The sequence below is a fragment of the Neovison vison genome, chromosome 11 (genome assembly GCF_020171115.1).
Source record: "Neovison vison isolate M4711 chromosome 11, ASM_NN_V1, whole genome shotgun sequence".
In the NCBI taxonomy this organism is placed as follows: Eukaryota; Metazoa; Chordata; class Mammalia; order Carnivora; family Mustelidae; genus Neogale; species Neogale vison.
The window spans coordinates 207,571,994-207,593,240 of record NC_058101.1 but is presented as its reverse complement, the minus strand read 5'-3'; positions in this window follow the sequence as shown (position 1 = coordinate 207,593,240).

Sequence of the window (21,247 nt, the reverse complement as noted above, 5' to 3'; positions counted from 1 at the left end):
CCACTGACCTTCTGTTGACCCGTTTTATACACGGCTTACTTGGATGTGCTCCATCCACGGGGCCACCGCGTGGGGCCCAGGCGCGCACGCCAGAGGGGAGGGGGTGTGCACCCCCGCAGCAGGTGGGGGCACGCAGGGAAGTCACGGAGGGGAGGCCTCAGGGGCTGGGGTCCTTCTGGACCCACCTCACAGGCTCCTTGCTCAAGGCGGGCGGGGCGATGGGATTCGTCTGGGGAGGGGGCTGGGGAGGCGCCTACCCGACCCGGGGCGGGGCGGGGGTCCCTCTGAGACTGGGCGAGGCAGGCCCCACAGGGCCTCACCAAAGGTCAGGCGGTGAGGGCTGAGAGCCTGGAGGAGCCGCGTTGCCGTTGGTCAAGGATAGACTTCTGGCTTCTCACGTGGGCTTGTTGGTTCACGAGCGAGCGAGTCGGACGCGGGTCGGTAAAAGCAGGTGCGTTTACCCATCTGCCTCCGAGACCCAGAAGCAGCGGTCCTGGGAGCTTTACTGCGAGCGGGGGTATGGGGGGAGGAGGACGCACACTCAGGTTACAGACCCAAGTCCAAGGCTCAGAGAGGGTGAGTAACTCCGAAGCCTCCCAGTAAACGCAGGTCCTGTCTCTACGTTGGTGGCAAACCTCCCAGTCCCGTCCCATCTCCTCAGCTCATAACCTGTGAGGTGTTCCTGTTCCTGCCCCTTCGGGAGCAAGAGGTCGGAAGGCTCAGGGGCCCTGGTCACAGGCCAAGGAAGTCAACGGGTAGTGATTTATATTTGCAGGGAGTTTTTAATCTGGAAAATATAGAACAATACCAAAACAGAAAACCAAGTTCACATACATACGTGACTGTTTGTAATATTTATAGTGTATATTATGTTTAATTGCAGGAATGTGTGTTTTTATTTATTTGTCATCATTACGTATATATGTGGGTATAGTTGGTGAAACCATTTTAGGGCTTTTTTTTTTTTTTAAAGATTTTTATTTATTTATTTGACAGACAGAGATCACAAGCAGGCAGAGAGGCAGGCAGAGAGAGAGGGGGAAGCAGGCTCCCCGCCTAGCAGAGAGCCTGATGTGGGGCTCGATCCCAGGACCCTGAGATCATGACCCGAGCTGAAGGCAGAGGCTTAAACCACTGAGCCACCCAGGCGCCCCACATTTTAGGGCTTTTTACATGAAAAAGAAGAAATGAAATAAACTACAATAAATCAATCTTTCAAGTTTAATGTAAGTTGCCTATGTGCAAATTGTTTATATTTTATAGGGTAAATTTCTTAAAAATTCAAAACAGCAAATATTTTTGAACATCTGGCATAGTAGATACATAATATATCAGGCACACATATGTATTGTAATAACTTCCATAACTATATACAGCTTGCTCTGTCCCCCAGCACACTCCCCACATGTGACCAGCATGCGGGTTTGGTGCAAACTTTCAGGTTTTGTTTTTTTCTAAGTAGAGCCTAAGTTTGTAATCCAGGTCAATGGCCTTCAAATTCTGGGTTCCAATAATCCTAAAATTTGTGTGGAACTAGAAAAGATCCGAATAGCCAGAGGAATGTTGAAGGAAAAAAAAAAAAAAAAAAGCAAAGCTGGGGCATCATGCTGCCTGACTTCAAGCTCTATTACAAAGCTGTCATCATCAAGACATGTGCTAGTATGGTACTAGCACAAAAAACAGACACACAGACCAATGAAACAGAGTAGAAAAACCAGATATGGACCCTCAACTCTGTGCTCAAATAATTTTCGAGAAGCAGGAAAGAATGTCCAATGGAAAAAAGACAGTCTTTTCAACAAATGGTGTTGGGAAAATTGGACAGCCACATGCAGAAGAATGAAACTGGACCATTTCCTTACACCACACACAAAAATAGACTCAAAATGGATGAAAGACCTCAATGTGAGACAGGAATCCACCCAAATTCTTAAGGAGAACACAGGCAGCAACCTCTTCGACCTCAGCCACAGCAACTTCTTCCTAGAAACATCACCAAAGACAAGGGAAGCAAGGACAAAAATGAACTACTGGGACTTCATCAAGATCAAAAGCTTTTGCACAGCAAAGGAAACAGTCAACAAAACCAAAAGACAACTGACAGAATGGGAGAAGATATTTGCAATCAACATATCAGATAAAGGGCTAGTGTCCAAAATCTATAAAGAACTTATCAAACTTAACAACCAAAGAACAACGAATCCAATCAAGAAATGGGCAGAAGACATGAACAGACATTTCTGCAAAGAGGACATCCAGATGGCCAACAGACACATGAAAAAGTGCTCCACATCACTCGGCATCAGGGAAATACAAATCAAAGCCACAATGAGAGCCCACCTCACACTAGTCAGAATGGCTAAAGTTAATAAGTCAGGAAAAAACAGATGTTGGAGAAGATGCAGAGAAAGGGGAGCCCTCCTACACTGTTGGTGGGAATGCAAGCTGGTGCAACCACTCTGGAAAACAGTATGGAGATTCCTCAAAAAGTCAAAAATAGGGACGCCTGGGTGGCGCAGTTGGTTAAACGACTGCCTCCGGCTCAGGGCGTGATCCTGGAGTCCCAGGATCGAGTCCCACATCAGGCTCCCAGCTCCATGGGGAGTCTGCTTCTCCCTCTGACCTTCTCCTCGCTCATGCTCTCTCTCACTGTCTCTCTCTCTCAAATAAATAAAATAAAATCTTAAAAAAAAAAAAAAAGAAGTCATTAAAAAAAAAAAAAAGTCAAAAATAGAGCTACCCTACGACCCAGCAATCGCACTACTGGGTATTTACCCTAAAGGCACAAATGTAGAGATCTAAAGGGACACGTGCACCCAAACGTTTATAGCCCCAATGTGCACAATAGCCAAACTGTGGAAAGAACCTAGATGTCCATCAACAGATGAATGGATAAAGAAGATGTGGTATATATACACAATGGAATATTACGCAGCCATCAAAAGAAATGAAATCTTGCCATTTGCGACAATGTGGATGGAACTAGAGAGTATTATGCTGAGTGAAATAAGTCAATCAGAGAAAGACAATTATATGATCTCTCAGATATGAGGAATCTGAGAAACAAGAGGAGCAGGGGAAGAGAGGAGAAAATGAAACAGGATGAAAGCAGAGAGGGAGACAAACCATGAGAGACTCTTAATCTCAGGAAACAAACTGGGGGTTGCTGGAGTGAGGGGGGTGGGAAGATGGGGTGCTTGGGTGATGGACATTGGGGAGGGTATGTGCTATGGTGACAGGTCCCAGACCTATATTCTGGAAGCAAATAATACATTATATGTTAATAAAAATTTTTAAGAGGAACACTCAATATAATAAATATGTGGACCAAAAAAAACATCAAATTCTGTGTTCCTTCCGTTATGTGAGGTCATGTGCAGAGGATACTAGTGAGTTTCTGGAATGCTGGAAGCACTCAGAAAGCCGCAGTTCCCAGCTTCGTGTCGGTCAGCACTGTGAAGCAGAGAGAATTACTTGACCAGCCGGAGGATACTGGGCACACATTTTGTTCTCAGCACCATGTGAGGAGCAGACGTGCAGGGGGGTGGGAGGGTATTTGAGAAGCTTCAGGCAGGGAGTGACAGGTACAGAATGTTCCTTTGCTCCGCAGCCATGGTGAAGGATCTGGGAGCTCGGCAGGCGCACACACCTGCCTCTGGGACTCCCAGGCATATGAGGACAGGGTCCAAGACAGGAAACATGGCCCACCTCACTGGAAAACATGATTTCCAAGTCTAGAAGACTCGCCATCCTAGGGCAGCCGGCCGAGGAGCTCACTCCCTCCGAGGCCATTCTTTCAGTTTCCAAATAGTTTTGGTTCTAGAAAGTTCTATGTGGGGGGCACCTGGGTGGCTCAGTGGGTTAAGCGTCTGCCTTCGGCTCAGGTCATGATCCCAGGGTCCTGGGATTGAGCCCCGCATCTGGCCCCCTGCCTAGCAGGAAGCCTGCTTCTCCCTCTTCCTCTCCTTCTCCCCTTGCTTGTGTTTCCTCTCTCGCTGTCTCTTTTCGTCAAATGCATAAAATCTTAGAAAGGAAGAAAGAAGGGAGGAAAGAAAAGGGGTAAGTTCTCTGTGGTACTCCAGAGCACACTCTCATTTAAAATTGATTTGCCAGAATCAAACCTCCCTAAATTGAGCCTTCAGACCAGGATGGCAGACTTGACCTTTAATAAGAGTTTCTCCACTAGTGAATTTTCAGGGGCTTTATCAGCAAATCAGGGAAATTTGGGCTAAAGCAGCTTCTTCCGAAGGAGGACTCAAGACACAGAAGGGTTTTCAATCATGTCTTTCTGGATACAGAAATGAACTCTTGTGTGTAACGTTGTCTTTTTGTGACCCCAGATTGTGCGAAGTGCACTACTTGTGAAGTTTAATAGCACCACTAAATTTTATAAAAATCATAAATGAGTGACTAAAGGACCCAAGGTCAGCTTGCTCGAGCATGTGGGGAGTGCTTCCCAGGTGGAAGGCCTGAAACTCCACACCGAGGATGACCCCCTGCTTGCTCTGGGTTCCTGGCTTTCCATCTCCTACAATCCTAGACCCCCTTCCCCGCCGTGCTCTCCCAGAAATAACATGAATGCTGTTTAAAATATTCTGAGATTCAGCCTTTTGATTTAGGAAGTCTGGCCCCCTTCCTGGATTTGCAGGGGGTCACAGCTGAACTTACAGTGAAGATTTTGAAAGCACGGGAACGTGCACTGAGCAAACTGAAAGGAAGCCGGCGGTCTGAGCACACGCCCCAGCCCCTCTCACATGAATGAGAGGGTCTGTGTTATTTGTTGAAGTGTTCTTAGTTGGCTTTCCACGTTTTGTTTGTAGCGTCCTTGAAAGGGCTGGGTTTGGATCCTGGCTTTGTCTTGTAACCTCTGCTTTATGATGTAGAACTTTTATCAGTGTTTGTGCTTCGACTGTGTTTATTTCGACAGTCCCCCATGGGACCGGGAGGACAGAGAGCCGTACCCAGCACCGCATGGGCTATGCACTGCTAGATTCTTAAGACTTTCCAGCCTGAAGGCCGAGCTTGTGACCTGGTTTGAAAAGGTGTGTGTAAAAACACATTTTTTTAAAAAGATTTTATTTATTTATTTGACAGAGATAGATCACAAGTAGGCAGAGAGGCAGGCAGAGAGAGAGGAGGAAGCAGGCTCCCTGCTGAGCAGAGAGCCCGACGCAGGACTCGATCCCAGGACCCTGAGATCATGACCTGAGCCAAAGGCAGCGGCTTAACCCACTGAGCCACCCAGGCGCCCTAAAAACACATTTTTAACATTCTTACACATCCCAGGATGAAGGAGTTCTTAACTTTAATTCCCACCAGTGATTCTTTAGTTAAGTGTTCTATGGTTTCACGTGATTCGATAATGTTTGTGCTTGGTGAGTCCGGAGATGTTTGGGAGGGGGTGGGTAGGTATGTGTGTGACTGTGTATCTGCTCATCCTTGTGACCTACTGAGAATATGAGGTGAGGATTTGTGGGTTTGTGGCCACATGGTCTTGCTTCCCAGGTAGCTGGCTGCTGTTTCACATCTGGCTTTCTCCTGTTCCGCCGGCGGCTCGGCCCCTTCCAGACCTTCACCACTAACCCTGTAAGGGCCCGTAGGTGTCTCCAGTGGGTCTGTCCATAGCACTCCTGCAGACCCTTCCTCAAGACAGAATCAGACCCGCTTTTCATTGTAAATGCTATATTGCTAATCACTTCTGGAAAAACCCCAGGTACCCTCGGTGATGATTCTTATTTTTAGTGTAGTCAAGTTACAAAGCTTAAGAAAGTGTTTACAGAAGCCAACAACTCTGGATTGCTTTTATAAAATATGTTTTTAAATTACTCAAGTAATACATGAATGTGTATTTGGTGTAAAAATGTAGGCAATATTGAAATATATAGAGTAAAAAGTTTATACAAATTTATTTGTTGGGTAGGAGGGTATGCACGCTAGACTTTGACAGCTATTAATAAATAGATCAAATTTGCCTTCTCAAAGTTTGTACCATTTACACCGCTGCCAGGAGCCCATGAGGGCGTCCCTACCCTGTTCCAGCCCTGGATTTGTGTTTATAAATGTTTGTTAGGCACACTTTGATAGGTGGGTGTCTTTTTTTACTAGGTTTTCCATTTTCGTTCCAGCATAGTTAGCACAGTGCAGTATAGTGACTCAGCGGTTCTGCGCACTACCCGTGCTCACCAGGACAAGTGTCCCTTCACCCCAGCCCCCTACTTCACCCATCCCCCCACCTCCCCTCTGGAGACCATGGGTTTGTTCTGTAGAGTTAAGTTTTCTGGGTTGTCTTTTTTCCTTTGGTTTTCCCTTGAACTCCGCACGTGAGTGAGATCGTACGGTTTGTCTGACCTCACTGAGCACCCACTGCTGCGCGTGTGTCTTCATTTGCACCTCCCTGACCCCCCCAGCGCAGGGTCTTCTGTATCCTACCCTTCGTCTCCTTTCAGACAGGAAATGCGCGTCATGCTGTACTCTGGAATGTGTTAGGGCAAGACGGGCGAGAGATCCTGTGCTTCGGGGTGGTCCTCTGTCCAGCTTGGGGTCCAGCAGGGCCCTGACGCCCGCCCGCCGACAGCGATGGCGCCCCATCTTGGCCCAGAAAAGGTGGCCCATAAAAGTCCCTTCTTGGGAGAGCCTGTGACCTACACCCATAAGTGCTGTCTGCCAGGGGTCGGGAAAGGCTGAGGATCCCGGCCCCACTGGGGCCCTGAACCGCAGCACTGCCCAGTGCGGCTTCTGGAGCGTGCGGGGCGGCCCCGAGCCGGGCTGCGGGACCCGTGCGGGGTCCGTGGGGCCCTGTGACTCTCCGGGCCCGGGTCTGGCCACCCTGCGGCCTTCCCCTGGGCCCGGTGCTCCACGGTCCTAAAGCCGCCCCCGCCCTGCCCCGGCCCGCGTCTGGACACAGCCGTCCACCTCTGTGGGCCGAGGCGCAGCCCCAGCGCCGCCGCCGCGCACGCCCCCCGCCGCGCACGCCCCCCGCCCCGCACACCGCGGCCGCGCACACCTGCTGCAGCCGGAGTGCGGGCAGGAGAGGGGCGGGCAGGCCGGTCCCGAGCCCCGGGTTCGTCTGCGGGAAAGCCGAAGGCTGGGCGCCGCCGCGCCCCGAGACACCTACGACCCACGTCCCTCCCGGACGGCGGCCGCCGGAGGCCGAGTCCTCCCCCGGGGTCACAGCCCAGCGCGCGCCGCCTTTCCTTTTGGGGGCGGAAGCGCGGCCGGCGGAGGGCAGTGGGCATGCGCACTTAGCCTGCCCCGCGTCCGGCCGCCGTCGCCATGGTGACCGCAGCGGGGCCGCCCGGGCCCCGCCCCCGCGCCACCGCCCGGCGGACCTGGCCGCGCCCCAAGGCCGGGGTGAGGGGTCGGCGGGGATTGGAAGGGTGGTGGTCCCGGGGTGAGGCGGGGCCCAGGAGGAGGGGGCGGGCTCGGGCTGAAGGGGCGGCCCGGAATGCGGGTCCCGGGGTGAGGGGGTCACCTCGGGGTGACGGGGTCGGACCGGGCTGGGGGAAGGGTCCTGGGTGAGCGCTGCCGGGTAGGGGGGCGAGATGAGGGGCGGTGAGGGGCGGTAAGGGGTGGGGAGTCTCGGGGTGAGGGGGACCGCTTGGCTTAGGGGATGGTCAGCTCGGGAGCGGGGAGGCCGAGGGTGACGAGTGGCCTGGGGTGAAGGGGTCCCGGGGTGGGGGAGGGCGGGGGGTGCCGGGATGAAAGAAGGTGGTGAGCGGTGCGGGGCCTCGAGGTGAAGGTGTCAGCTCGGGGTGGGGGTGTCGGCCGAGGGTTGCAGGGGTGAGCGGTAGCCACCAGAAGGGGAGCCCCGGGTGAGGGCGGCGGGACGGCCCCCCGACCCCAGACAAGGCCGTGGGGGGCGGGGTCTCGCGGAGGGGGCGGTGAGGGGGGCGGGACCATCGCCGGGAGGAGAGGCGGCGTGGTCCTGGGGGCCCGGGCCGGCCCGGGGCTCGCGGGGGCGGGGGAGCGACCTTGGGGTGGGGGGCCACAAGGAGGAGCCGAGGCCGGGGTGCGGTGGGAGGGCGGCCTGGTGTGCGGGTGGGCCTGCTTGGGGAGGGGGCATGTGCCGGGCGCGGGGGGCGGGTATGGTGGGCAGGCCCGGCGCGGGCGGGGGCGGGGGCTGGGCTCGGGCCGCCCGGGGTGGGTCGGGTCCGGGCGGGGTGGGCTGGGCCCCGCCGCCGCCGCCGCCGCCGCCCCGCCCCGCCCTGCCCCACTCGCCGCGTCCCGGTCCCGCAGGAGCCGCAGCCCGAGCGTCGGCGCGCTGCGGGCCGGCCGAGCAGGGGCGCGGAGACGCACGGACCGCGGAGCCTCCCCGGAGCATGTGGAAGCTGAACCGGAGCCGGGTGCTCCTGGACGAGCCCCCCGAGGAGGAGGACGGCCAGCCAGGGGGTCCGCCGCCGGCCACCGCCGCCGCCGCCGCCGCCGCCGCGCAGGTAGGGGGAGGTGCGGGCGGGGGGAGCGCGGAGGGGTGCGCGCGCCGGGCCCGGGGCAGTGCGGAGTCGGGGCGCGCGGCTGGGGGCGCGCAGGTGGGGCTGCGCAGGTGAGGCCCGGCCGCGGGGCCGCGCCGCTGTGGTCCGCGTGGGCCCCCCGGGTTCGCGTCCGGCGGGGGTCGCGTCCGGCGGGGGTCGGGGGCCGGGGGCCGGGGGCCGGCTCCCCGGGACCTTGGCGAGTCCGCGCCACGCGGGTCCGGGCGACTGGGGGCAGGGGGTCTGCGCGCGGACGCGAGGACGCGCTCGGACACTGCTGTGGGTTAGGGTTTCCTTGAACCTTTGTGTGGGGGAAGGAGGCAGGTGTCCTTCGTGCGGAAAACGGACGGACGCGGGCCTCGCCAGCTGGGAGATATGCTTGGAATGCTCAGAATTTTTTAATTAAAAAGGATCCCAGGTGGGGCCTGGATGCGTTGCATGTGTGCCCCTCCCCCTTTCCAGCGCAGCGGTCCTTGTCTTGCTGGATGGAATTGAGGTCAGAAATTCAGCTTTTCTTTTTAAAAGGACGTGGTCATAAAATTTTTCTCTTTTTCTCTTTTCTTTTGTTTTTATTTTTGCTTTTGTTAAATGTTTGGAAACTCCTGCTGCTGTTGAGGCTCTTGCCGAAGTTGACGATGTGTTTCCTTCTGAGGAGCTGCGGTAGTTGAGATGGTCTCCTCCCCGGTGGGAGGAACGTCACTTATTTCCAGACTAAGCCGCTGTTTCTTGGAGGACTTCAGGGCATCTGATGACCCCTTTAAATACGGTTCCGCTCCGAGCTGGCCTGTCGGTGCGCTGTTGGGTGGTGTTCGTGCCCATCCAACTTCCAGCTGCTTTAGTCCGAAAATTTTATGAGTTCTCTGAACAGCAACTCTCGTAAACATAACGTGGAGCATTTATATGTTGTTTGTATTGGCAACGGAATTATTAGTATCGTAAATAATTCTTACTGGTTAAAGATTAGAAATGCTGTTTCTGGATGAGCTCTTAAGAAAGTGAATCCGCCCTGTCTGTGCCCTGTTAACACTTCTAATGGATCCTCTTTCTTACAGAATTGTCATCTTAGCTCACAGTGTATTTTTTTCATATTTTAGTAGACTTTCTTCTTCAGGTACCCAGCAAAATTGAGTGCAGAAGACAAAGCGTTCCCCCGTACTCCCCGTACTCCCTGTTCCCGCACCTGCCTAGTCCTCGCCCACTGTCAGCCTCCCATTTGTTGTCACTGGTGAACCTCTGGTATCCGGGGGTGCACGTGGTACACGCAGGCACTTACCCTGGGGGTGGGGGAGTGTCTGCTACATTTTGAAGAATGTAACGTGAAATGTCTGCACGGTTAGAGAACCAGAATAGTTTCCTAACCCTGAGACCCTACAGGCCTCCTGTTCTGCTTCCTCACCCTCCCTTGTGCCCCAAGGTCTGTCTTTTTCAGGAGGTCCCGGAGTTAGATACGGGACGGAGCCTTCTCAGGCCGGCCTGTCTTGTGTAGCAGTCTGTGTTTGTGGTTCTTCTGTCCCTTCCAGGCTCGAGAGCTCTTTTCTCTTTAGACCTAAGGAGCATTTCATCGTGCGGCTGCACCACGTGTCCATCAACCTGCGGAAGGCGTCCTGGTGGCTTCCAGGTTTTGGCAGTTAGGAACGAAGCTGCTTGCTTTGTGCAGGTGTTTGCGTGGGCTTCAAGTTTTAACTCAGCGAAACGCTCAAGAGTGGACTGCGTCGGGGAGGGTGGGAGGTGGTTAAGTTCTGGGAGAACCTGCAGCTCTGCACCGTGGCCGCACGTTCTGCATCCCGCCGGCAGGGAGTGGGAGTCACCTGGGCGCCGCCGCCTCGCCAGCACGCGGTGCGGCCCGTGCCCTGGGCGCCAGGTGGTGACTGGTGGTTGCGGCTTGCCTTGCCGGCGACCTGGAGCACCTTCTCCTTCCCCCACTCTTCGCTGAAGTGCCCAGAGCTTCGGGCCCTCGGTCAGCCCGGTTGTTTGTTCTCTTCTTACTGATTTTGAAGAGTTCGTGTGTGTTTTGGTGACAGTCCTTTATCACAGATGTCTTTCTCAACCATTTACTCCTAGTCCGTGGGCTGCCTTCCTGCCAGTGGCTTTCACAGAGCAGAAGTTTTAATTTTTTTAATGCTGTTGTGTTTGCAGAAGTTTTTGATTTTAATGCAGCCCAGGTTGTCAGTTATTTTTTCATGGAATGTGTGTTTTGTGTTGGATCTCAGAAGTCACAGCCACACTCACCGCCGTTTGGGTTTTGTTCTCTGTGTCCTGCGAGTGAGGGGTGGCTGTGTTTCTTGTGTTACTGTGTTCAGGGTATGTGTGGTTTACTGTGTGGAAGCCCTTAGAAATCCAAGGCGTGTGGACTCGGGGTGGGCTAGTCATACCCCACAAGCAGTTAGTCCCTTCAGGAGGACCCTTCTCTATCACAAAGCCAGTTTTCCGTGGAATTACGTTTTCAAATTCACGACACGTCTACTGTAAAACTTCTGCCTGCAAGATTTTATTTTAACACTTAAAGAAGTAGGGATTCACAGTGGGAGGGACTGGCGGGTCTGTCCAGGTTCAGTAGGAGGAGGCTGTGTGGTGTGCGTTGTCTCCAGTCTTGGACGCCCACAGGCAGCCTCTGCCAGGTCACTCGGGCTGTGGGGTCACTCGGGAGAGCAGAGAGCCTGCTGTCCTGCTCCAGGACCGTGTTCCGACAGGGCTGCTGTCTGGTGTCCCGTGTCCTTGGAAATCAGCTCACACGGCTGTAATCCATGTCTTGTTTAAAAAGAAAAGAATAGCTTAGTGTCCAGCCGTAGTAAGTTTGAGATGTGAGGCGTTCAGAATCGGAGCGCGGGTGTGGGTAACCGAACCAGCGGTAACCCCGAACCGTTACTACCACAGCTGTCACAGTAGAAAACCGTTTCTGAGCTGTCTTCAGGCTGCTGGCCTTTGTTGTCACGAATATGCACTATTTTACATGAAAATTTAGTAGTAGGGTTTATAAAGCGTATCAATGGTTGCAGTCATTTAACAAGGAGAGACAAGTTTTGATAAGTCTCCTGTTTATTGATTTTAGAGATTTTGTTGATTTTCTTATTTATTTGAGAGTGAGTGTGAGCACGAGTGAGGAGGAGAGGGAGAAACAGACCCCCCAGGGAACCCCACGCGGGCCTGGATCCCAGGACTGGGGATTGTGACCTGAGCTGAAGGCAGATGCTTCACTGACACAGCCCCCCAGGTGGCCCTGAGTAACTGTTTTTAAATTGACGTATCGTTAGAAATGCGGTTCCTCACCATGCCAGCCCGTGTTTGGCTAGGATGACGAATGGACAGCACAGCTCCAGAATTCCCCCAGATCCAGACAAAATCGTTGCCAGGATTTGCGGGTTCTTGTGCTTGCTTGGCCTGTGGGGCCTTCCAGTCCTTTGCCAGGCCCCTGTAGAGTCGCACGGCCCCATCCCTGGGCACAGCGAGGGACACGCAGACAGAAACGATCCAGGCCTGGTGTCTGTCGCTCCCAGGCCCTGGGGTACCGCTGTGTAAAGTGTGCCCCCATAAATGCTAGGTTACAGCCGTCACTCCTACGACTTTAAAGTCCTAGTTTTGGGTTTACTTTCACTGGTTTTTTACTTAAGGTGGCATGACTTAGAACATTCTCGAAAACTCAGCCGTGCACGTCACGTGTGCATCGGGCGGCGTGGGCTCAGTGAGAATCAGACTGGGAGTGACTCTTCTGCCTGAGGCCGCACGTCCTCTCCCCAGGACCCCTCCAGGGGATGAGACGGGTAAACACCTGGGGGAAACACAGCCTCCTTTGCCTTGTGCCACCGAGGGGGGTTAAGGCGGGTTAAGGTATAAGACGGGCTAAGGCGGGTTAAGGTATAAGACGGGCTAACCGACCCCAGCTTTAGCGTTAGAAGCCAAAGAAGGACACCAAGGAGCACTTTTGCCGGTTGTTTAAGAATGAGCCAAGATCCGCACCGGGGACAGCCTTGAGAACTGGATGGATTTTGTTGTTTACTTTTTTTTTTTTTTTTAAGATTTTATTTATTTGATAGATCACAAGTAGGCAGAGGCAGGCAGAGAGAGAGGAGGAAGCAGGCTCCCTGCCGAGCAGAGATCCCGATGCCCAATGCCTGGGGCTGATCCCAGGTCCTTGGGATCATGACCTGAGTGGGAGGCAGAGGCTTTAACCCTCTGAGCCACCCAGGCACCCCTGGATTTTGTTGTTTTCCTGTCTGTTCACGGCAGGTGTCTGCGAATTCAGCACACGCTGAGCAAGCTCTTCTTGGGGAGTCGTGGGGGTCACATAAACCAGAGCTTCTGCCCCGAAAGTCTAGCGGGAGTTGCTCTGAGGGAAGCCGGACTCTGGTCGCTTCTGCTCATCACAGAGCCTAAGGAGGGGGGCCCCAGCTCGCCGGGTGGACCGGGGCTGGCGCACAGGGAGCGTGTCCCGGGGCGCCGGGTAGGCGGTCCACCTCCCTGGACGGCGGCAGGTGCTCCTGGCCGAGGACGTGGAGGCCGAGCTTCCGAGCCTGGCAGATGGCACGGCGTCTGTGGAGCTCGCCCCGCGGAAGCACCGAGGCTGGTGCCCACCGGCCTGCTGTGTGAGGGACAGCCCGACGCCTCTCGGGAGCGCTCGCCGCGGCGCCCGGTGACTGGAGCGCTTCAGTTGACGGAGATTTCTTTTTTTTGGTTTTTATAATATTGATTTGTCAGAGGGAGAGCACAAGCAGGGGAGCGGCAGGGGCAGAGGGAGAGGGAGAAGCAGACACCCATGGAGCGGGGAGCCCGATGCGGGACTCGGTCCCAGGACCCCGGGATCACGCCTGGAGCCCGAGGCTGACGCGCCCCCCAACCCCCCGGGCAGCCGGTAGACATGGGTTTCACAGTAAGTGGCCGTCTCGGTTCCGGGGGTTAAATGCCAGCTTGTGCCGCGGGCCGGACCCTGCGGGGAGCGCCGCAGGCGTGTCACTGCAGGGCCTCGTGGTGACCTCTCCCTGGTGAGCTGCCGGTGCTGGGTTTGCAGAGTCGCCTCCTCGCTGAGGCTTGTTAGGGGCCCGAGCGCGCCGTCTGGGCAGAGCTGCATGGGGTGTCGTCGTTTCCCTCTCCTGGCCGAGGCCGATCAGGCGCCGCAGCGCCTTCCCAGCCACTGTCCCCTCGCGGTCCCCCTGGCCCTCTGTGCCGAGGGATGTGCCGTCCTGCACGGTCTCCGCGTCCTGCCGAAGCGCTGTCCGGCTTCCTTGCGGCAGGAGGCTTCGAGGTGCCCCGTGGGAAGGCTGGCGGCATTCGGGCACGTTGTGGTGCACAAGGCGAGGGGTCTCTGCTCAGACAGCCCTCCAGCGGGGACAGAGATGCAACCCTGCCCTTCCCCAAGAGCCATGACTCCGTCGCGTAACTGAGGCTCAGGGCCTTGCTGACGGTCACTCCAGTGTACGGAGGAGGTCAGGGTCTTGTGTGAACGCGCACGGTCACCAGAGGACTTCGAGCGCAGGTGTCGCTGGGTCCCGTGCGTGTGGGCGTGAGCGGGCTCCGTGCCCGGCCTGGGGCTCGAACTCGCACGCCAAGGCTGAGTCGCGCTCTCCTGACCGGGCCAGCCAGGCGCCCTGCACTGTCGCTCTCCTCAGGCCGCCATAAACTTCTTCATCTTCTAAATGCTGACGCTTTACATAAAGAAAGATTTTAGGGTTTCAGTGATCGGTGCCTTAGGGAGCACCGCACCGCGGCAGTGTGTTCTGGCTCAGGGCCCTGTAGGGGGCGGCTGCGCTTTCTACTATGCGGCGGGGATGCCAAGCGCCCGACACAGGGCTGACGCGGGTGCGGAGGGTCGGAGGGTCGTCTGCGAGCAGCAGGTGAGAAGGCCTGGAGGCCTGGGAGCCGGGGGAGGAGAGCGGTCTTGTCTCCGGACACTTCGCTCTCCGAGAGTTGGAGGAGGGCCCGTGGCCGCCGGCTCTCGAGGCAGGCTGTGGAACAGGGCGAGCCGTGCGCTGCACTGGAGCGGGAAGACTCGTTTCGAGGAGACTCGGAAAGCCCCATTCAGGAGCTCAGACTTCACCTTTTCGGCAAATAATAAAGATTTTGCAGGAGGGCTCTGTGATGTTGTGCAAGGACTGCTTGTCTGAGGAGCAGGGGTTAGAGGTAGGATTCTAGGGTGTTTGTTAGACATGAATGCGGAGCCCGAGTTTGGAACGGAAGGTAGTTGAGACGCTGGAAGAAGGGCTCAGAGCTGCTCAGAGTCTGTGTCTTGGGAAGTGAGGTGGAGGCCTGAGGGGCGGCTGGAACAGATCGGGACAGAGCCGGCCCCTCTGGGCACAGCGGGGAAGCCGGAGGGTGGCCCTTTCTGAGCCTAGGATCCAGGTGAGGATCCAGCCAGCGATCTCGTGCGGGAAGGGCCGCGCTGCTCGGATGCGCTCCAGGAAATGCGCAGGGCCTGGCTTTCCGTGTCCGAGCTTGTGATGCGATCGGTAAGTGCATTGGAACCGGGGGAAAGGTGTGTTGACAGAGTCTCTGTCCAGGAGTCGGCCGGCGGCAGGCCTGGGCCTCAGCCGTGTCACTAACTTTGCGACTGGAAGCCAGTGGTTATTCTGTGTTCTGCACGTTAGCTTACTGTAAAGGACCAGATAGTAAGTAGACGAAGCTCTTCTGGGCGCCGGATGGGCTCTGTCACTACTACTTAGCTTTGCCGCGAAGCAGACAAACAGCCCTAGACAGCAGGTAAATGCACGCGTGTGGGTGTGCCGATAAAACTTTATTTACAGAAGCAGCACTGCTGGTCTTTGGGCCGTTATTTGCAGACCTCTGCTTTATTTTTATGTTATTGAAGTGTTGACATAAAGTATTATGGTAGTTTCAGGTGTATAACATATTGATTCAGCATTTCTGTACTTTGTGGGTCACCATACAAAGCTGTTCCAGTGTTTTTGACTACATTTCCTATGCCGTATGTCGCATTCCCTTGTCTTTATTATTTTATAATTGGAAGCTGGTACCTTTCATTCCCTCCCCATCTGCACCTGGCAGCTGACAGATTGTTCTTTGCATTTATGAGTCTGTTTCTGTTTGTTCATTTCTTTTTCCTTTTCTTTTTTTCTTTTGTTTGCTTTTAGATTCCATAAAGAAGATTGTACGGTATTTGTCTTTCTGTATCTGACTGACTTTGTTTAGCATAATATGCTGTATGTCCATCCATGTTGTTGGCAAGATTTCGTTCCTTTTTTTTGCTGGGTAATATTCCGTTGTGTGTGTGTGTGTCTGTGTGCGTGCACGCCCATGCTGAGTACACACGTGTCACATCTTTATGCATTCATTGGTCAGTGGACACTCTGGTTGCCTCTGTCTTGGCCACTGGAAGCAGCGCTGGGTGGAGCACATGGGTGCTGTGTCTTATGCGTACGTTGTATTTCCAGGTGAACGTCTTTATTCACCATTACTCACTGTAAAGGATAAAACTTAGGAACAGCACAGGGAAGAGATGCAGGGGCAGCGTATGGGGAGGGGTTCAGAGCTTCCTTGCCCTCTCTGGACACGCCCCCTCCGAACACCTGAATGTGATCGCCAGCCTGGTGGTTCCCGGAACCTGTCATTTCAGAGGTTTGAGGGAGGCTCCATCACCGAGGCTGGCTAGATTACCCCTCGGGCCTAGATTACCCCTCCGGCCGTTTCCAGGGCTTCCCTTCCATGGGCCGGGGGAGGGGATGGCAGCGGGCTCAAAGTGCTGTCCAAGTTGGCTTTTCTGGTGACCAGGCCACAACGCTCTAGCCCCCTCCCCAGCCACATGATTTGCATACAAAAGGCTGTAAATTCCAAGGGTTTTAGAAGCTTCATGCCAGGAAACAAGGACAAAGACCAAATAATTTTTTACTCTACCACACCCAATATTTGATTTGTTACAAATATGTGTGAATTTCAAATTAAACATTTTATTAAGATAGGTAAATGATTTCTTTAAGAACTTCTAAAATAAAAATGATAAAAATCTGTGTATTTCTCTTTGTTTGTTTCCTCTTGCTTTTATGCCTAGAGAGGCATTTCCTTCCCTGAGATCGGATTCTTCTAGTTCCTTTATGGCGTCATTTAAAAGGAATAACTCTTTCATCTGTGTGGAATTTATTTTGCTGTCTGCTGTGTAAATACGGATTTAACTTTTTTTTCTCAAAATACATTACCAGTTATTTTAAATCCATTAAAAAAATAAATAGTTCTTTTACCTTCTTTTTCATGCCACCTACTGTGTACTTAGATCCCTGTGCGCTGCAGTCTGTTAGATTTTCCATTGAAAATCTAAGTTCTTCTGTGAATTCCTGTCCCAATCCTGCAGTTTGGCTGAGTTTTATAATGCATTTAATAACAGGTGGGTGGCTCAGTTGGTTAAGCAGCTGCCCTCGGCTCGGGTCATGATCCCGGGGTCCTGGGATCGAGCCCCGCATTGGGCTCCCTGCTCAGTGGGGAGTCTGCATCTCCCTCTCCCTCTGCTGCTCTTCCTGCTTGTGCTCTCTTGCCCTCTCTGTCAAATAAATAAATAAAATCTTAAAAAAAAAAAACAGGTACCTACAAGTTACCTTTAATTAGACTTAAAAATATGTCTTTCCTTTCCTGTTCACTTTTTTACTTGTATGTTATTGAGCCAGTTTTTAATAGACTTTATTTTGCTGGGGGGGGCAGTTTTAGGTTCACAGCAGAATTGAGGGGACGATGCAGAGATGTCCCGTGGACTGCACCCCCCCAAGCATCAGCACCCCCACCGGATGGTGCATTTGCCACCGGTGATCTGATGGACCCTGTGGCCGCGTCACTCTTGGTGGTGCACGCTCTGTGGGGTTACACGAATGTGTGATGACACGCCGTCATTGTAGTGCCGTGTAACGTAGTCTCCCCTCTGCCTGCCCCCTCCCACCCCCAAACCTCTGCTGACCACTGGTCGTACCCCTGCCAGAGTTCGGCCTTGTCCGGGATGCCATGGAGTTGGAATCAAGCAGGGCGTAGATTTTTCAGACCGACTTCTTTCACTCCGTGATCTGCATTTCTGTTTCCTCCCTTGTCTTTTCATGGCTTGAAGGCTCCTTTCTTTTTGGTGCTGAGGAAGATTTTGTTGTGAATGGACCACCGTATTTAGCAGTGCAGTAACTGAAGGACGTCTTGGTTGCTTCCAAGTTTTGGAAATTATCAATGAAGCTGTGCGCAGGTTTTCGAGTGGTGCTAAGTTTTTGACTTCTTTGGGTGGAAATTCAGGAGTGCAGCTGGGGGGTTGTATGGTGAGCGCATGTTTCGTTTTAAAAGAAGCCGCCATGCTGGCCTCAAATGGCCAGTTCGTGCCCACCAGCAGCGCGGGGACAGTGGCTTCCTGTCCTCGCCAGCGCCCGTGCGGGGAACTGGTCTGCAGTGTGGCTGCTCCTGACGGTTGTGTGACGGTGTCTGGTAACTCGCAGGTCCCCGGTGACATGTGATAGGGACCATCTTCTCATGCACTGGTCACCATCGGCATATCTTGAGTCATGCGGGACATTCTCGCTGGAAGAAACGTGCCGGGCCCCTGTGCCCTGAGGAGCGCACCAGCCTGGCCGTGTGCCGACGCCCGTGCCGCTGCTGTTGGGTCTTTGCGCCGGGAAGTGGGAACAGGCTCGTCTTGGTTGAGGACAGGGATCCGCCTTTGTGGTTTTACTCTGTCTTTGGTGACTGTTTGTTCAAGTCTTTTGCCCATTTTTAAATTGGGCTTTCATTTTCTCGTTGTTGGCTTTTAAGACTTCTTTGTATGTTTTGGACAACAGTCCTTTATCAGTATGTCTTTTGCTAATATTTTCTTTCAGTCTGTGGGTTTTCCTCTCACTCTCTTGGATTTGATCTCTGGTCTTGTGTTCCACGCTCCTGAGGGCCGACGGCAGTGCCAGAGTTGACAGCAGCTCGCTGGGTCTCAGGAGCCCTGGGGAGCAGTGGCCTGGATCTGGGTCTCCTGAGGCCTGTGCAACCCAGAGCCACCGTCGGTTCTGCCCTCCACTCCGCCCCTATCGAGAAGTCACCCTGCCAGTCCCGCGTGGTTGTTCAGGAAGAAATGACATTTTCTAATGTCATGTGCCATTTATAATGGTCATTTATTCAGCTCTTCCTTTTAATATAATTGGTTAAGGCAACATGTAAACTTTTTTTCTGTGTATTTTTAATGGTTTTGTTCTCGTGAGTGGCTTCTTTCCTGTCGTCTTTAACTGTAATAAAGCAATTTTTTCTATTTAGCCACTTCCTTAGGTCTAACAGTTCATTTGATGCTTTTCCATTTTTTCATTATTTAGTCTCAGTATTAATAACTGTAATTTCCTTTTGAGTAGTTTTAACTCATTTCTATATCGTGCATTGTACTGATTAGAACTTACAGAATAATCCTGAGTAAACAATGTTAGAGGGCCGTCATGTGTTCCCTCTGACGTCAGTGGGCCGTGCTGGCTAGAATGTCATTTGTTTAGAGAGGACTTTAAGCTCTTAGTACACACGCTACTTTAACACTGCTAGTTATAGTCAGAGTTATTTCATAGTATTACAGATACAGGGCTTTTTTTTGTTTCTTTGTTTCGTTTTGATTTTAGCTGTCCCAGGATTGCTAATTGAGCACTTAAAAATCATAGAACGTGTAGGTCAGAAAAGATCCTTGGGGGGCGGCGCGAGGGGGTGGGAGCAGTGAGATTTCGTCGGGCAGCTCTCCTGAGTCAGAGTGTGCTCTGAGTCCCGCAGTGCGCGCTGCAGAGGCGCTGGATGGTTCCCACCAAGCTGCACGGAGGCCTGACCTGCACTCCCAGGACGGATGCAGACTTAGTCAGACGTTATTCAGAGTCATTAGCTAGAACATAATAAATTCTCAGTTGTAAAACTCTTCCTTTTCTAGATTATTTTTTCTGGGTAAATTCTATCAATGTTCAGCTCCTTCATGTTACAAAATTAGAAACTTAATATTAGGGTAGGTCTCTGCCGTTGGGGACTCTCCTGCCGGCTGGTGCCCGCTGTGGACGGTGATGGTGGGGCGAGGCGGTGAGCGTCACCTCGCATGGGCACAGGCACTGGGGGGGCCTCCTGTCCACCAGCTGGGAAGAGAAGGCTGAGGGTCCCCCTTGTCTTTGCCAGACTCTGTACCTGTGCTCCTTGGGCAGGGGTTGAATTTGGGCCAGAGTTTGTTGGGGAGGGAGGGGACAGGGCTTGAGGATCATTCTGCTGCTGTAGCCCATCAGTCACGGGGCGGGTGCGGAACAAGTGGCTCTTCCCATCTCCACCCAGCTGGCTAATGCACTGCGTCTCTGGAGTCTTCGGGCTTGTCAGAGACGTCCTGGTCTCTGCCCTGGGGCAGAGAAGGAAAGCGACCTCTGGTTCCTACAGTGCAGTCGTTCTGCGTGAGCTACGGAGGCGTCGAGGAGGGAGGCCTCGAGTTCCCCTGTGTCGTGGGCTGTGTGTGGCCCGGAGATCCCGGGGTCCGCCCGCGGTCACTCTTGTGGTCTGTGTGTGGTCCAGAGAGCGCAGTGTCCGCCCGCTGCCCTGACATTCTCGCAACACTTGGGAGGTAGTTCTGTATTAAATCTTCTGTTCAGAGCAACGAGTGTTTCATGTTGATTGTGCCAAAGCTTTGTAGGCACCGCACGTCTGGTGGCCTCGATGGGAGTGCATGCGACAGTCACGGTCCTCGGCGTTCTTGCTCAGACCGCAGAACGGGGGTAAAATGGGAAATGCGCGTGGGATATGGTTATGGGTTGTTTCCTGTTTCAAGACTGCGCTTAGGGACCTGCCTGAGGGCTGTGGGCAGGGACTGCGGCCTTGGGCTCGCAGGGCGCGACTGCTGGGGGTGGATGTGGCGAGAAGGAGGTCTCTGGACCTCCGAGCTGGAGCTTATCCTCACGGCATTCTCCCCCTTTTCCTTCTAAACCGCTTTACTGAAATATTGCTCCTATAACATTCAGTTTGCCCACTTACTGTGTAGACTAATGGTTCAGCATATTCACAGATAGGTGACCTCTCAACTCGACAACAGAATTTTTGTAACCTTAAAAGGAAACCCAGTCCTGAAGCTGTGCGCTCTGCTGTTTCTCTCCCCAAGCAGCCCTGAGCGACACTGATGTAATTTGTATCATCGAGATTTTAATATATTTCGTGGCCATTTTACTGGCCTCTTTCACTTAATGTAATTTTTTTTTTTTAAGATTTATTTATTTATTTATTTATTTATTTGCCAGAGAGAGGTCGCAAGTAGACAGAGAGGCAGCAGAGAGAGAGGAGGAAGCAGGCTCCCTGCTGAGCAGAGAGCCCGATGCGGGACTCGATCCCAGGACCCTGAGATCATGACCTGAGCTGAAGGCAGCGGCTCAACCCACTGAGCCACCCAGGTGCCCCTCACTTAATGTAATTTTTAAAGATTCATTCATGTTGTGCATTTTATCAGTGCTTCATTACTTCTGATTGCCAGATAAGTTCTTATCGTACCAGTCTACCCCGGACGTTTGGGCTCCTTCCGCTCTCAGCTCTTGTGAATACTGGGATGTTGTAAACGTGTGTAGAAGATTTTGTGTGGACTTGTTTTCTGTTGGGTGGTGTGTATCTAGGGGTACAGTCGCCGGGTGTGCTAGAAGACCGTTCGCGTCCGCCCCCTCCCCAGATTTGTATGTGGAACCCTAATCCCCAGTGTGATGGTCCTTTGGACATGGTAGGTTATGCCACCGCTCCTGCGTGGCCTTAAGTGCCTTTACGAAGAGGACCCTACAGAGCTCGCCCGCTTCTTCTGCCATGTCAGGACCCAGGGGTCAGCTCGCCGTCAGTGAGCCAGGAAGAAGGCCCTCACCACACAC